We start from the raw sequence: 15,893 nt of genomic DNA on the forward strand, positions 1-15,893 counted from the left end.
AGTAAAGAACAATAGCATCCCTATAATAACGTTGCAATATGTTGCAATATCCGTTGCAATAGGATACAAACAATTGTTCCAATATATAACAAAACCGTTACAATATATCATGAAAACCGTCGCAATAGATTTAAAAATTCGTTAGCACAATTATAACACAACGGTTTATAACCGTTCCAACACAGCAGAAAACTGTTCCCATAGAGTGGTCATTGGTTGAGTTATAACCGTTGCAATAGTCATATACGGAGACGGTTTGAAAATTGTTACAGATAACCGTTCTAGTTGATCTATTGTAACGCTGAATCTGGGAACACGTCCCAAACCGTCCCATTATCCCTATAGGGGCGGTTTCAGTATCTATAGGTACGGTTTTGAAAGGGTTGTCGTAGGCTTAATTTCTAGTAGTGGGTGTTGGTACGGGAGGATAAAGGTAAACAATCTCCAATATATTATGTTAGTAAATCTTTGCTAGATGTTGAGAAACAATATCCTCATCTAGAAAAGCTTTCTTTAGCATTAGTTATGGCATCTAGAAAGTTGATACCTTATTTCCAATGTCATCCTATCTTTGTAATAAACCACTTTTCCCCGGAGGAATATATTGTATAAACAAGAACTATCTGGTAGGTTAGCTAAGTGGGCAATAGAACTCAGTGAGTATGATATCATATATCAGCCCAGAACTACAATAAAATCGCAGGTTTAGCAGATTTCGTAGTAGATTTCAGCACGACTTTAGTTGCTGAAGCATAAAAGGAATTACAGGTATTTACCGGATCTAATTCAGGGACTTGGATTTTATTTACTGACAGTTCCTCGAATGTTAAAGGAACGAGCTTAGGTTTTATTTTAATTCCGCCTTCAGGGAAAGTAATAAGACAAGCAATAAAATATCATCCCATCACTAACAATGAAGTAGAGTACGAAGCTGTGATTGCAGGTTTTAAACTAGCATGGGAACTTGGTATAGAACAAATTGTAATCAAAAGTGACTCGCAGCTAGTAGTTAACCAAATGCGGGGGGACATACATAGCTTGAGAGCGAATGCAACAATACCTGAAAAAGGTATGCGAATTAGTTAGACAATTTTAGTCGTGGAAGGTCGTACAAATACCCAGGGAGGAGAATGCGGAAGCGGATGCGCTGGCCAATCTCGCATCTATTACGGAAATAACAAATGCAGAAAATGCCATTGTAATACATTTATTTCATTCAGATATCCACCAAGACAAGAACAAGGTAAAATTTAATAATCTAATTTGGGATTGGAGGAACGAGTTTGTTAACTTTTTGCAGTACAGAATCTTACCCGAAGACAAGAAGAAGTCACAGTTTCTTTGCCAAAATCCGTCCGGTATTGCTTAATTCATGGAAACTTATACCAAATGATGTTCGGAGGACTTTTGGCATAGTGTCTCGAACCTTCACAAACGGAATATGTGATGAGGGAAGTACCTGAGGGGCACTGCGACAATCATGCTGGGGGAAGATCATTGGTAAAAACTTTAATAAGAGCAGGATACTATTGGCCAAAAATAGAAGAAGAAGCAGAAAACTTTGTAGCCAAGTGCGATAAGTGTCAACGATATGCCAATAAAATGCACTGGCCAGTAGAATTGTTATATTCAGTTATCTGACCATGGCCTTTTATGAAATGGGACATGGATATCGTAGGTTCGTTACCTCAAGATAAAAGAAAGGTATTGTTTCTATTCGTTTTAACAGATTATTTTTCAAAATGGGTAGAAGCAGGAGCTTTCAAACAGGTGCGAGAAAAAGAAGTCAGGGACTTTAAATATTATCTCCTGGTTTGGGGTTCCAAAGGAAATCGTGTGTAATAACGGGCAACAATTCATAGACACAAAAATCTCAGAGTTCTTTTAGAGTTGACAGATTAAACGGGTTACATCTGCACCTTACCATCCTGTAGCCAATAGGATAGCTAAGTCAACAAACAAAGTTATTATTAATAACTTGAAGAAGAGACTAGAAAAATCAAAATTCAAGTGCCCTGAAGTGTTACCAGGGGTTTTATGGGATTATCGAACGACAACAAAAAATAAGTACGGGCGAGACTCCATTTTTACATGTTTATGGCACTGAAGCCTTAATTCTAGTAGAAATAGGTAAACCAAGAACGAGATACACGCATGCTACTGAGGAGTCAAATGAGGAAGAATGCGAATGAATTTGGATTTACTAGAAGAAAGGAGAGAAGAAACGCTAATAAGGATGGCGGCTCAAAAAGAGATGATTGAGCGATATTACAACATGAAAGCTAATCTTCTATACTTCAAGATTGGGGACTTCGTCCTTAAAAAGGTATTTCGATCAACAAAAACGGCTAATGCGGGAAAGTTAAGTCCGAATTGGGAAGGCCCTTATTGGGTTCGTGGCATCTCTAGAAAGGGAGTATATGAGTTGGAAACCATAGATGGCAATATACTACCATCAAACTGGAACGTTGTTCATCTGAAGAAGTATTACTTCTAGACGAAGGAAGTACCCATGGTCGGGTATCACACAGATACAATTTTATTTTGTTCTTTTGAATTTTACTAACATTTTAGATGATAGGTGTGAGCACGTGATTTTTGCCCAACCCAAAATACTCCTGCAAAATCACAAAATAGATTTTTGTAGTTTATTTTAATTTTTTATAGAATTTTTTAGGAATATTTGTTTAACTATACGCATTTTAGGTACATTTTTGCATAGAAAATACCAACATTATATAATCGAGTTTCATACATTGCATTCTTAGTTTGGTAGTTGCATTTTAGTTTAATTGTTAATTAATCGCATCAACAAAACAAAATCAAAAAAAGTATATACATTGTTCCATTTTTTTAGTTTTAGTTTTAGTTTTAGTGTTTTTCTTTCATTAGTTCTAAAATTAATTAATCATTTTAGTGTTAGAATTAGGTAATTGAATCAATTTCATTATTAGGTCTTGTTTGGGATTTAATATAGGTTCAATTAAATTTATTAGTGATTGGTAATTAGTATTAATTGGTATTAGTATTAAAATTAAATAAATAAAGAGGGGGAAAACTTTGTTTGGAACTCAAATTGGGCCAATTAAACTGCTGAGCCCAAATTTTTCGCTTGGATCTGCCCCAATCAGCCCAACCCTGCCCGGTCCAGCACCCCTTTACTAACCAAACGATGCCATTTTGCTTATTTAAATCCCAACCGTTGATCTCCCTTGATCAAACGGTTGGGAACTAACCTACCCCTCCCCATATTAAGTGTTGAACTACCCCCCCCCCCCCCCCAAAACCCTCAGAACCCTCCCCATTCCCCATCTCTCTCCAAATCCCAAGCCTAGCCGCCCCCAAAATCTTCATCACTCGCCGCCGCCTGCCGAAAATCGCCCCACGACGGCGGATCATCACCAAATAACCCCTAATTAATACCCCTTACTCCTTACACCAGCCTAATCACCATCCTACTACTAATCTCACAAAAATCCCAACCGATTCCCCTCAATTTCAAATCTAGAATCCAGAAACCTAACTTCTTTCCCTTTTTTTTTGTTTTTTTGGGTTTCTTCAAATCGATTTGGCCTAAAGCTTATGTTTATAGATTGCTCTCAACAAGAGCAATCAATTGGCATTAGTTTTGAGTAACTTAGAGGTCATCCAATGACTCACCGGACTCCGGCCAACTTCGTGGGACTTCGTTTTAGGTTTAATTTCTTTCCTCTTAGTACTTTCCTTGCCAATTGTCCTGCTCCATGTTTATTTGTTTATTTTCATTCATTTTTCTTAAATTTCGACAATAGATTATGATTAATCCTTACTTTAATTATTAGTGTATTTGGTTTGATTGTTAATCGCTTATTTATTAGTTAATTTTAGGTGTTTAAGAAAATCGAATCATTTTTCTTTATTAAGTCAGTAATTCGGCTAGGTTTTTGTTTTTCCCTTGTTTTGAGGTAATTGTTTGTTACCATGTTTGTGTGTTCAGATGCTGGTCTACATTGTGACTGGGAAGGTTTGAATGCTAATTAGAAGTAGGGGGTTATTGGTAATAAACGAAAGTTTAAGGGGTTCAATTGGGAAGTAAAAAGGGAAGAAGCTTCTAGACATGGACAGTTGTCCATTTCTAGTCTTCAAAAGATGCTGAATTTGGATAAGGGGAGGGACAACTGTAAAAATTGGTTAGAAAAAGATTTTTTCCCCCTGAAATTTAAGGAGAGCACATGGGAGAGGGGTGGGCTTGTTTTCCTTATAAAAAATCACTCCTAGCTCACAAAAGGGGGACAAATTTGGACACAGAAAAATACCCAAAAAGTTTAGAATTCGTCTATATTTTAGTCTTCAAATTTTCTAGGTTTGAAGCTTTGTTTCTGGGCTTTCATTCTTCTGTTCATTCATTGTTGTGTATTGCTGCTTATTGAGCTGTGGCTGGGCTTTTATTTCTGCTGTGGTTTATTCTTCAAAAGTCAGAGATTTATTTTCTTATTCTTTGTTGTGTTGCTATCAAGGTATTAAGTTTCGATCTCTTTCTATGTATTCCACGTGTTAGAATGCTATAGTTTTTGAGAACATGCACTTATGGTCTACTTATGTGTTAATGAATTTCTCTTGTAGTAGTTCACCATCTCTGAGTTCAAATGAATTTACATTTTTATTTATTTGCCGCTTTTTAATCAATTTTCGACTAAGTAATTAAACACATAGAAGCTACTGTGAATCTAGATGGAATTATACATGCTCTGTTAATTTAATTCTTTACAATTGTTGTGATTTAATAAGTTTGCATGACAGTATGTCAAAATGTTCATTGATCATTAGTGAAAAAATAAAAATTGGAATTAAGACTTGTCAGATTAAGTGAAGCGGAGAATGTTGCTCAGTTCAAGCCTTCATGTTTCTGATTAACTGGATCTGAAAGTTTGAAGGAGGACGCGAAATTGTGCACATGATTGGCCTAAATCAGTTGGTTTAATTTGAATTTTAGAATATGATGATGATATTTTTCTATGATTGTTATTCCATGTACAAAAACACAGACTATTACGTGTTATAACTTATTCATTGTAGTAGTCAATCAATATGTAAATAGTTATGACTCTATTTCTATTTTTCTAAAATCCATCACTTCATTTGATTGAGTTTTATTTGTTTTATATCATGTTATAGCATTAAATGCCAATAATTTTACATACTCATGTTTGACCATTTACCCCTTCTCCTTCATCGATTAAATGTCAAATTGTATTTTCCTTTTCTTAGAGTGTAATAAAACTACTTTGGTAGTATCCTATTAACTGACCCTAAATGGTTTTAAAATAATGCAAGCTTGGTTATCTTTTGGGCTGATTGATTAATTTGGTAAGTTGCAAAAATGACCAGCTTTTGCTTATAGGATAACGTGAATCAACAGATTATAGAAATGAGCGGACTCTTACGCATAAAGGCTTCTAGTTTGAGATCCATACTCATCTGTGTTAATCGTGTTTCGTATCTCACCCAAATGGTATCATTGCTTAAAGACCTCACAACAATCCCAAAGGTAGTTGATTAAATGAATATTCGTAATTTGCTTTAGGCGCGACTTAATCTAACATTGTAATTGTGTACACGTTCGCGTGACATAATTTTGATTCTAAAAATTAATCGAGGTATGCATTCGCGCAACTTCGGCCAAATTTTCCTAATAATAATAAAGCGTGATTAATTGTGGACACGTACGCGTGATATGATTTTTGACGCGCCAAACGAAGCGAGTACATATACGCGTGACTCGTTTCAGGTTAATTTCTTAATTTAAAGCGGTAAAAAGGAAAATGTGCATAGGTTCTAAAATATATAATTAAACAAATTGATTAATCCAGTTATGATTAAAGCGACCATGCTAAAATCATGGAACCCGAGAATGCTTAACACCTTCTCCCGGGTTAACAAAATTCCTTAACCGGATTTTTGTGTTTTGCGGACTGTAAAACAGAGTCAAACTTCCTCGATTCGGGATTCTAAACTGGTGACTTGGGACACCATAAATTATCCCAAGTGGCGATTATTGTCATTTTAATTGGAAAAACTCCCTTATATCCCTTTGAGGTAAAAAGGAGGTATGACGGCTCTGGTGACTCTGCTGGGGACAAGAACCCAGAATTTTTAGTTCAAGGTTCAGAATTCGAGTTTGTTAATATGATTGTTACTTGGCTTTATTTATTATTAATATTACTGTATTTTGTGAATCTAATGTGCTAATTGCCGTTATTTACTGCTTTGATATCATTAGAAATGTATTAAACTATCTTCTTACGCCTACCATATGAGTCTTCTAAGATATGGTGCACACGTTCGCGTGGCCCACCTTTCTGTTAGAAGTTATACCAAATAGAGCGAGGCTGGGCCAACAACAAGGCGGGGTAGACTTTCGTGCTCCCGGTACGTTGCCCCCATCTTGGCTCGAGCTATCCGCTCGGGTAAGCCAGGTCTAGAACACAACCCCAGGTTTAAACCTAGAATAACATAACCTCACGCCAGATCCCTAGTAGGAACGTTTGTTTGCATCATGTGCATTTGACCTTGGGGACTCAACACATGGGTTGGGTCCGTCTAGGACAGGTGTACCCAAAATAACAGACCATCCTAATGCATCTGATGTGCTATGTGAACGTTTATTTGTTTCGGCTTGCATGTTGACCGGCTAGGAAAAGAAAATCAAGAGAAAAACCAAGAGTGATGTAGGAAGGAAATAAAGCTCGGTTCTGAAAACCCCGGTATTTGAAAATTTCCTGAAGCTCTGCCAATTTTTTTCAATAAAAAAAGAGTTAAGGAAAAAGAGTCATTTCAAAATGAATCAATAACATGTCTCTTCCGATTTTGTCAAAATTGACCGAACTACGCAGGTCTGATTCCCACCGAATGTGGGATACGTAGGAAACCTACATAAGGTTCGGCCTCATTTTTTGCAAAAAAAAGGAATATTCAAATAAAGTGTAGTTTAGGGCTTTGGTCAAAAGAATAAGCCGACCCAACTTCGTTTATGTCTTAAGCCGTTCTTACCGGTTGAAGGGCTATTTCCATAAAGAATGGATAAGTCTGTTGGTAAGGTGTTATTTTTTTCATAAAGTACCTTCCCCCGGCCTCAAAATTTATTTAGAATTGTGAAGGGGCCACGTTTACAAAAACGATCACTTTTGTTAAAATAACATAGGGTAGCCATTTTCTGTTGATTTTCTTTTTGTAGAAATTGAAAACTTGTTTCACAAAAGAGTCCATCGGAGTCAACCCTAACCTTAACCATCCACAGCTACAAATGAACACTGTCCAGAACCTGTCACAATTGGTCATAAAACAGCCTCAGTTGCAGCTTCGTATGTGGTGGAATGATCTAGATGGAGATGGTTGGGATTGGGTAAAAAAGCAGTTGGGTGCCCTTAGAGACATTATGGAAATCAAACCGTGGGAGGATATAATCAAGGCTTTGGTAACTTTTTGGGATCCTGTCCACAACGTTTTCCGTTTTTCGGATTTTGAACTCACCCCTACTCTGGAGGAAATAGCCGGATATATTGACTTTGGCCGGGACTTGAAGAAACAACAACTTATATTTCCAAGGGCTCCCTCTGTGCACAAATTCTTTGATCTCCTGAATATTATAAAGCAAATGAAGAAGGCCCATGTAAACAGAGGATGTTGTTCCTTCTACTTCTTGTATTTCAGGTTTGGGCACTCAGCTGGGTTCGAAACACATGAATAGGGATTAAACAACAAACAAGATAAGAGCATCTGGCAAATTCATCGTCGGTTCTCTTTCATAGTGGAATTTTTAGGAATTATAGTCTTTCCGAATGCAGAACGGACAATAAATATCCGCATGGCCAGAATTGCACAAACCCACATTACTAAAAAAAATCACACACTTGCTCCGTTAGTGCTGGCACACATTTATCGAGCATTAACATTGTGTAAGTCTAAGGCTCAATTCTTTGAAAGTTGTAACGTTCTTCTACAAATGTGGTTTATCGTGCATCTCCGCCATCACCCCAAATTTATGAGTTATGGCTTGATCAAGGACAACTTCATCGAGGGTTATGAGGAAAGGGTGAAAGACTACAATTCTCCAGAAGGGTTGAAGCCTAGGTCTCCCACTTAAGAACTCTAAAATCAAGTCAGATTGAATGTACTCTAGGATGACTTTGGGTAACGGAAGTCATACACATGACGGATACCAAAAGGATACCTAATGTTGATATGTCTAAGAAGTGTCCAACCATATGCACCGCAAAGAATTTAAAGCAACTAGGAAGATATCAAGTGGTACCCGAGGATGCAGATTTGAGTACCTAAGTCATTGAACTACACCTAGAAGCAACATTACCCGAGGCTTTAGTCCAACAAGATTGGAATGGTTGCCGATATCTGAAAAATGATACCCAAGTACCAGATCTTGTGAGAGGGGAAGTGGATCCAGATTATGCCGTGTGGTTTGAGAGAAGGTCTTATGCAAATAATGAGCCAGAGCCCGAGAGGCCCATCAAGAGACATCATGTTCAGGCTTTTGATGATAAAGTCCGAGAAAGGTTGGCTTGGGGTGAAAAGTAGAAAAAATATCAAGCCGCCATTCACATCCTGGAAGAAAAATTAAGAAACGTCGAATTCAACAACGATCTACAGGCGCAAGAAGTTGAAGGTGAAAGGAGAAGGTTAGCCCAAGAAATGAAGCCCTCCGAGCCCAGATTCAGAAGATGAAAATAGCAGCTGAGAACCGAGCCAGAAGTGGAAAAGATGAAAAACTTATAAACAGTCTTAGGCAAAAAGTGTGTGAATATTGGGTTGATTTGGAAAAGACTGAGGGTGAACTAGCAAAGGCCCGAGCAAAGTTGGCCAAGAATATAGAAGAACGGGCAAGTTTCATTTAGTAGTTGAAGGAAAAGTATGACAAAGGAATCACGGGTCTGAAGAAGAACATTAATACCCTTGAGAGTGAAATGGCCAAACAAACAAAGAACTTCAAAGCAGAAAGAGAGCACTGCTATGCCCTGATGTCGCAACTAGAAGAAGACCTATAACAACTACAAGATCAAAATCATGCGGCCACCCATGTTTTGGAGGCCAGATCTCAGCAAATTGGATGCTTTCTCCAAGAGAAGGGCGTCATCAGGGAGAGGATTAGAAGAATTGCCGACTATATTATGATGAAGTGCAATGAATGCGAGGTCATGACCAGGTCCATGTTCTTTGCTGCAGTGATGATTTTTATCCATCAGATAATGGACGACCAATATCACCTCTGAGATGATATGGTACGTAGGCCCGCGGGCCCCTAGGGCTGTATTGGAGGCACTTATGTATTCCTAATTTTATTTTCGAGTTTGTATTTCAGTTATTTTAGAGTCTGTTAGGCCACTTTGAGTCTTGTTTTGGTTTTTCAGTGCTTGAGTCTGTATGATGGAGTCGTTGTAATAGTGGAAAATCAGAATGTTTTTATTTTATAAAAATTTGAAAACCCAAAAATATTTCTTTCTTTTATTTCGCACTTATCACCCCTTACCACTACTATCATGGCACCACTTCCCAAACCATCCAAGCTCTACCAGCCAAAACAGCCACATACCCTACTCCGTCGGCTACCCCTGTCTTCGTAGCACCCCCGCCAATTACACTCCATCGATCTTCTAGTAAGACGGCATTCCAAGCCCAAGATAACCAGTACTATGCCCCAGAGCCCACCTTCAAAGTCCCAGATCACTACTCCTACACTCTTCGTTTCGAACTTCCTGTCAAAACTGAGAAGCCACCCAAAAACACGGAGCAAGAGGAGATATTTAGGAAGGTAAAGAGCTTGGAGCAGTCACTGAGAAATATGCAAGGGTTAGGTGGCCAAGTAAGTGTGGATTATATGGATTTGTGCTTGTTTCTCGATGTCCAGCTACCTGCCGGATTCAAAATGCTCAAATTTGACTTGTATGACGGGCATGGAGACCATGTGGCCCACTGAAGGGGATTTTGCAGCAAAATGAGGGGTGCTGGTGGGAAAGATGAATTGTTAATGGTATATTTTAGTCAAAGTTTGAGTGGTACAGCATTGGAGTGGTACACCCGCTAGGACAACAGCAGGTGGTACACCTGGGATGATCTGGCCCAGGATTTCGCTCGGCATTTCCAGTACAACGTAGAGATTGTACCAGATCGCCTGTCCTTGACTAAGATAGAGAAAAATCCCAGTGAGAGTTTCAGAGAGTATGGTTTCCATTAGAGAGAACAGGCAGCACGAGTCAACCCTCCGATGGAGGAAGATAAAATGGTAGAGTACTTTCTTCAGGCCTTGGAGACTACTTACTTTGGTCATTTGATCTCGGTCATAGGTAAGTCTTTCAATAATGTGGTGAAGATGGGAGGAATGGTAGAGGAAGGACTCAAATCGAGCAAGATCATGAGTTACTCTACCAACAAAGCAACTATACAAGCAATCCAGAATGGCACCGGGGGCGTGTTAAGGAAAAAGAAGAAAGAAGATGTTGCTATGGTCATCTCAGGATTGTGGCATGGACCAAGGGGCTCACCTCATCATTACACCTAACCTCGACCCCACCCTCAAACCTATACCCATACTTCATATAATCTACCCCAACACTACTTTCCGCCACCAGAACCTCAGAATTCATTCAGGCCACCCCAATACCATGTACACCACGCACAATCATATGCTCAACCCCCTCCTTACCCGCAATGGCGTGCCCCAACTCCACAAAACCCTTACCCACCTCCACAAACATACTGAAACCTTACTGCTCACAGCTTTCGAACTAGGCTGGAGTACAAAAGGGAAACTTGGAGAGTCTTACGCCAGTCTGTTCCAAAGGCTGAGACAATTGGACATTCTAAGGCCGATTGAGTCGAAATTACCAAATTCCCCTCCGAAAAACCTGGATTATTCCCTCATATGTGCATATTGTTCTGATGATCTGGGGAACGACACAGAAAAGTGTTGGCATTTGAAGAGCGCCATCTAAGAAATTATTGATACAAACCAAATTGTGGTCCAGAGCCTGGAAGCGCCATATATCAATCAAAATTCATTGCCAACCCATGTTGAAACGCATATGATTTAGATAGTACATAAGGATGGGGAGCCCAAGAAGCCTTCAAAGTCTATTATGATGATCCGTGCTAGAGTAAGCCAGTCCAAGCTCCAATTGTTACAAAGGCAACATCTCTGATAGCTGAAGGGCTGACAGACAAGATGAGCACGCCCAATGATAAGCCGCCTGTGGTAGTCGCGAAGGGTTCCCAGATGATGTTGAAACAAAACAAGGAAAGTCGAAAGTGGTCGTGCCGGGGGTAGCAAGTAAGCCTGTCATTATTGTGGAAAGGTCTCGCATTGCCCCTGTTATTATTAAACCTGTGACCCAACTGTCGATAGATGACACCAAGGCTGTTCCATGGAATTACAAGCGAGTGATAGTAACATATAAAGGGAAATAAGTGGAAGAGGAAGTTAATGAAACCCAAGGTTTGACTCGTTTGGGGAGATGCTTTGCCCTAGAGGAATTAAGGAAAGCCAAGCCACTCAAAGATAACCCAATCCCAGTGAAGAAACTAGTCAACGAGGATGAGGCAGAAGAAATTCTTCAGAAAAATGAAGGTGCAGGATTACTCAATCGTGGAACAGTTAAGGAAGACACCCGCTCAGATTTCTCTTCTGTCATTGTTGATACACTCAAACGAGCACTACAGGGCCCTCATGAAGATTTTGAATGAGGCTCATGTCCCTGATAAGATCATAGTGAACTATTTGGAGAAGATTGCCAACAAGATATTCGAGGCGAATAGGATCACCTTCTCGGATAATGAGTTGCCTTTGGAGGGTACGAAACATAATCGGGCTCTCTATCTCATAGTAAAATGCAAAGATTTTGTGGTCACGAGGGTGCTGGTTGACAATGGTTCCAGTGCGAACATTTGACCTCTCTCCACTTTGTTGAAAATTGATACTGAAAGGATCCACAAGAATAGTATATGTGTCCGAGGTTTTGATGGAGGGGGAAAAGATTCTGTTGGTGATATCGTGCTCGAACCAACAATAGGACCAGTTGAATTTACCATGGAGTTCCAAGTACTGGATGTGGCCGTCTCTTACAATTTGCTGTTAGATAGGCCCTGTATACATGTTGCCAAAGCAGATCCTTCTTCTTTGCGCCAGATGGAAAAGTTTGAGTGGGACAGACAGGAAATCGTTGTGTATGGTGATGAGAACTTATGTGCTTATAATGATACATCCGTCCCGTTTATTGAGGCTGAAGATGATAAAGGGCCTTGGGTTTACCAAGTTTCAGAAACAGTGTCAGCTGAGAAGGTTCCAGAAGGGGAATATATTCCAGGTCCAAAGCTAGCTTCTACGATCGTCATGGTAGCAAATGAAATTTTAAGGAATGGTTTTTGTTCCGGTCAAGGGTTTGGGCGCATCTTTGCAAGGTATCGTACAACCAATATCTCTACGTGAAAATATGGGTACATTTGGTCTGGGGTTCAAGTCCACAGGGGATGATGTGAAGAAGGATAAAAAGTTGAAAAAGAAGGCATGATCGCTCTCTAATCCTATCCCACGCCTCTCCAGGTCTTTCGTCAAGTCAGGGGTCGTGAAGCGTCTGGTGTCAGCAGTTCCAAAGCCTGTGGTTGACTTTGATGAATAGTTGATTGAAAGGTTCTAGAGGCTATTTGATGAGGTGAACATGGTAGAAATTGGGGAAGGTTCCACCAAAGCAGACGTGCAGTTTATTGGGCCAAAAGTGAAGCTTAACAATTGGAAGGCTACTCCTCTCCCTACTCGGAAGGAGTTTTGGTAATTTGCTTTGTTTTCCTTGCTGTTATCTGGATTATTCAAGGGTTGTAATTCAGATTTTTATTTTTCACTTGTTTTGATGTACAAACCCTTCTATCTTTTATTTTCAATGAAATGTAATTCCTCTTTTTTCATTACTCCTGATAGTGTCATTTTTGTCTTTCTTTGTACAGTTCTTTTTATGCTGGTTTCAATGACATGACATGCATGAGGAATCTTCGGCCAAGTCTTAAAAGCCAATCTAACTCTAAAATAATAATCTAAGAAATAGAGTGTGATGATGAAATAAAATATGATGAAGAAGCGGCATTTGAGGAAATTAGTAAAGAACTACATCATTTTGAAGAGAAACCCAAGCCTAATTCGAATTAAATTGAAGCAATCAATTTAGGGGATCCAGATAATATCAGGGAAACCAAGATAAGTGTACACTTGGAACCAAAACTCAAGGAAGAAATAATCAAAGCACTGTTTGAATATAAAGACATCTTTGCATGGTCATATGACGACATGCCGGGTTTGAGTACGAACTTGGTAGTTCACAAATTGCCAACTGACCTGGCGTGCCCTCCCATCAAGCAGAAGTTAAGGAAGTTCAAGACTAACATGAGTGTAAAGATCAAGGAAGAAATCACAAAAACAGTTGGATGCAAAGGTCATTCGAGTCACGCGATACCCCCACTTGGTTAGCTAATGTTGTGCCAGTACCAAAGAAGGATGGTAAGATCATGTGTGCGTTGATTACCGCGATCTCAACAAAGAAAGTCCAAAGGATAATTTTCCATTGCCAAATATCCACATTTTGATTGATAATTATGCCAAGCATGAGGTCGGGTCTTTTGTGGATTGCTATGCTGGGTACCACCAGATCTTGATGGATGAAGAAGATGCAGAAAAGACAGTGTTCATCACTCCATGGGGAACATATTTCTACCGGGTAATGCCATTTGGTTTGAAAAACACTGGGGCATTTTACACTGGGGCAGCAGTCTGACCATGTCGAAGACTTGAGGAAGTTTTTCCAGAGGCTCTACAGGCACAATCTTAAGCTCAACCCTGCAAAGTGTGCATTTGGTGTTCCATCTGGAAAACTGTTAGGGTTCATAGTCAGTCGGCGAGGCATTGAGTTGGATACATAAATGATCAAAGCTATCCAAGAATTGTCACCGCCAAGGAATAAGACTGAGGTGATGAGTTTGCTCGGGCGTTTAAACTACATCAGCAGGTTTATTGCTCAACTCATGATAACTTGTGAGCCCATCTTTAAGTTGTTGAAGAAGGATGCTTGTCACGCCCCGAACCTGGGGGGGGGGGCGAGACCGGAACCTAGTGCCTCACCTATCCTTGCGTACCAACTTGCAACTAAAGGACTCTGAATATATGATGTCATACTTTGGCCATGGGCCACATTGCAAGATAGCTGCGAATGCTAACTAAATGTCAATAATACTAGGCCGACAAGGCCGTCATAACTAGTACACCTGACAAACCAACCAAATATACTTACAAGGACTGCAAGCCCAACATATTGCACTAACTGACAGGATATGTCTACAAGCCTCTACTATTGGATATACTATGATCGGAATAGCTCTCCGACCTACTCATAACATATATATAAGATGTACATAAGACTCTAGACCCGGAAACTCCGAAAGGCATGGAGCTTACCGATCAAGCTAAACTCGAGCAACACTTATTTAAGAGGCCTACCCGTCTGTCTGTCTGACCTGCATGCATCAAATGCAACGCCCCCAAAAAAGGGACGTCAGTATGAAATAATGTACTGAATATGTAAGGCAATATACTAAAAGCTGAAACTGAACTGATAATATAATAATTGCAAGTAGCTGGAAGTCAAAGATAATATGAAAATATGCTTACCTGTTGATACTGACTCAACTCTCTCAATATAGTAAGTAAAATAGTTTTCCTGCCCTATAAGGCTCTTTATATATATATATATAACTGCTCTGTCGTAGTAGGCTCGCTCATAGGCACTCAGCCATACTAGGCTCTGTATCTCGACCAACTGGGCTCGCTCATAAGCGCTCGGCCACAGTAGGCTCGGTATATAACTTACCATCTGATCAGAGGTTGCCTAATAGGGGCCTGCCCATCGATTATAGCTCGATGGTAATGAAAATACTTCAATACTGTATATATAAATTCTCTGCTCACTTGACTAGAAGAAGTAAATACTCAATTGAATATGAAGTCCTGATAATAGGAATATCGTAACTTACAAAACTAGGAAAATATATGTAACTTGCGAGACTTGCAAAATATACGTAAATTCCGGGATATGCATTTTTCTTTATGACTCGTTATCAAACTTTTGTTATTACGAGATCATGCAAAATGAAGGAAGAGCTTAGCCTTAAGATACATGGAGTAGGGAAAACTCCATATAATATTCTTGAAGATTGCACCGTAGTCTTTTGGAACCCCATAATTTTATGTTGCTACGATTCTAACAATTTTTGTTGGAAACCTTCGTGGATTGAATTTAGAACCCCAAAAATCGGATTGAATTCTTGCTTCTGTTCTTGAAGCCTTGAACGAATCAAGCTTCAATTCTTTGAATTACTTGGAACGAATCAAGTTTCTGCTTAATGAAACATTCTTGAACTAGAAAATATGGGGTTTTAAGAGTACACTGATGACAGTACTTGATTAAATGCTTGTTTAATGAACAAGAATGGTCTATCCATATCAAAGGAAAGTGAAATAGAAAATTTGAATCAATTTTTACCAAGCAGAAAACCCAAAACTCCACTTTTACATTCTTGGACGTTGGTGGAGTCCCTTTGATGTATAAATGTCTTGTATACCACAAATTAGCTTGCCACCTATTTAACCAAGACTAAGAGTCATATGGTTAGTGTAGTGGCTTGCTGCCATATTTTTGAAGGGGAGTGAAAGGATTAATCTTATCCAAATATATCCTCAATTAATTAGGTAATGTCCCATTACCCGGTAATTAATCAATTACCCATAAAATTGAGAATTATTCCCACTTACTTAAAATATTAATCACTTTCCACATACCTTATACACCTTACTAGCATAGTCATGTAGT

This window comes from Nicotiana tabacum, chromosome 18 (genome assembly GCF_000715075.1).
Source record: "Nicotiana tabacum cultivar K326 chromosome 18, ASM71507v2, whole genome shotgun sequence".
In the NCBI taxonomy this organism is placed as follows: Eukaryota; Viridiplantae; Streptophyta; class Magnoliopsida; order Solanales; family Solanaceae; genus Nicotiana; species Nicotiana tabacum.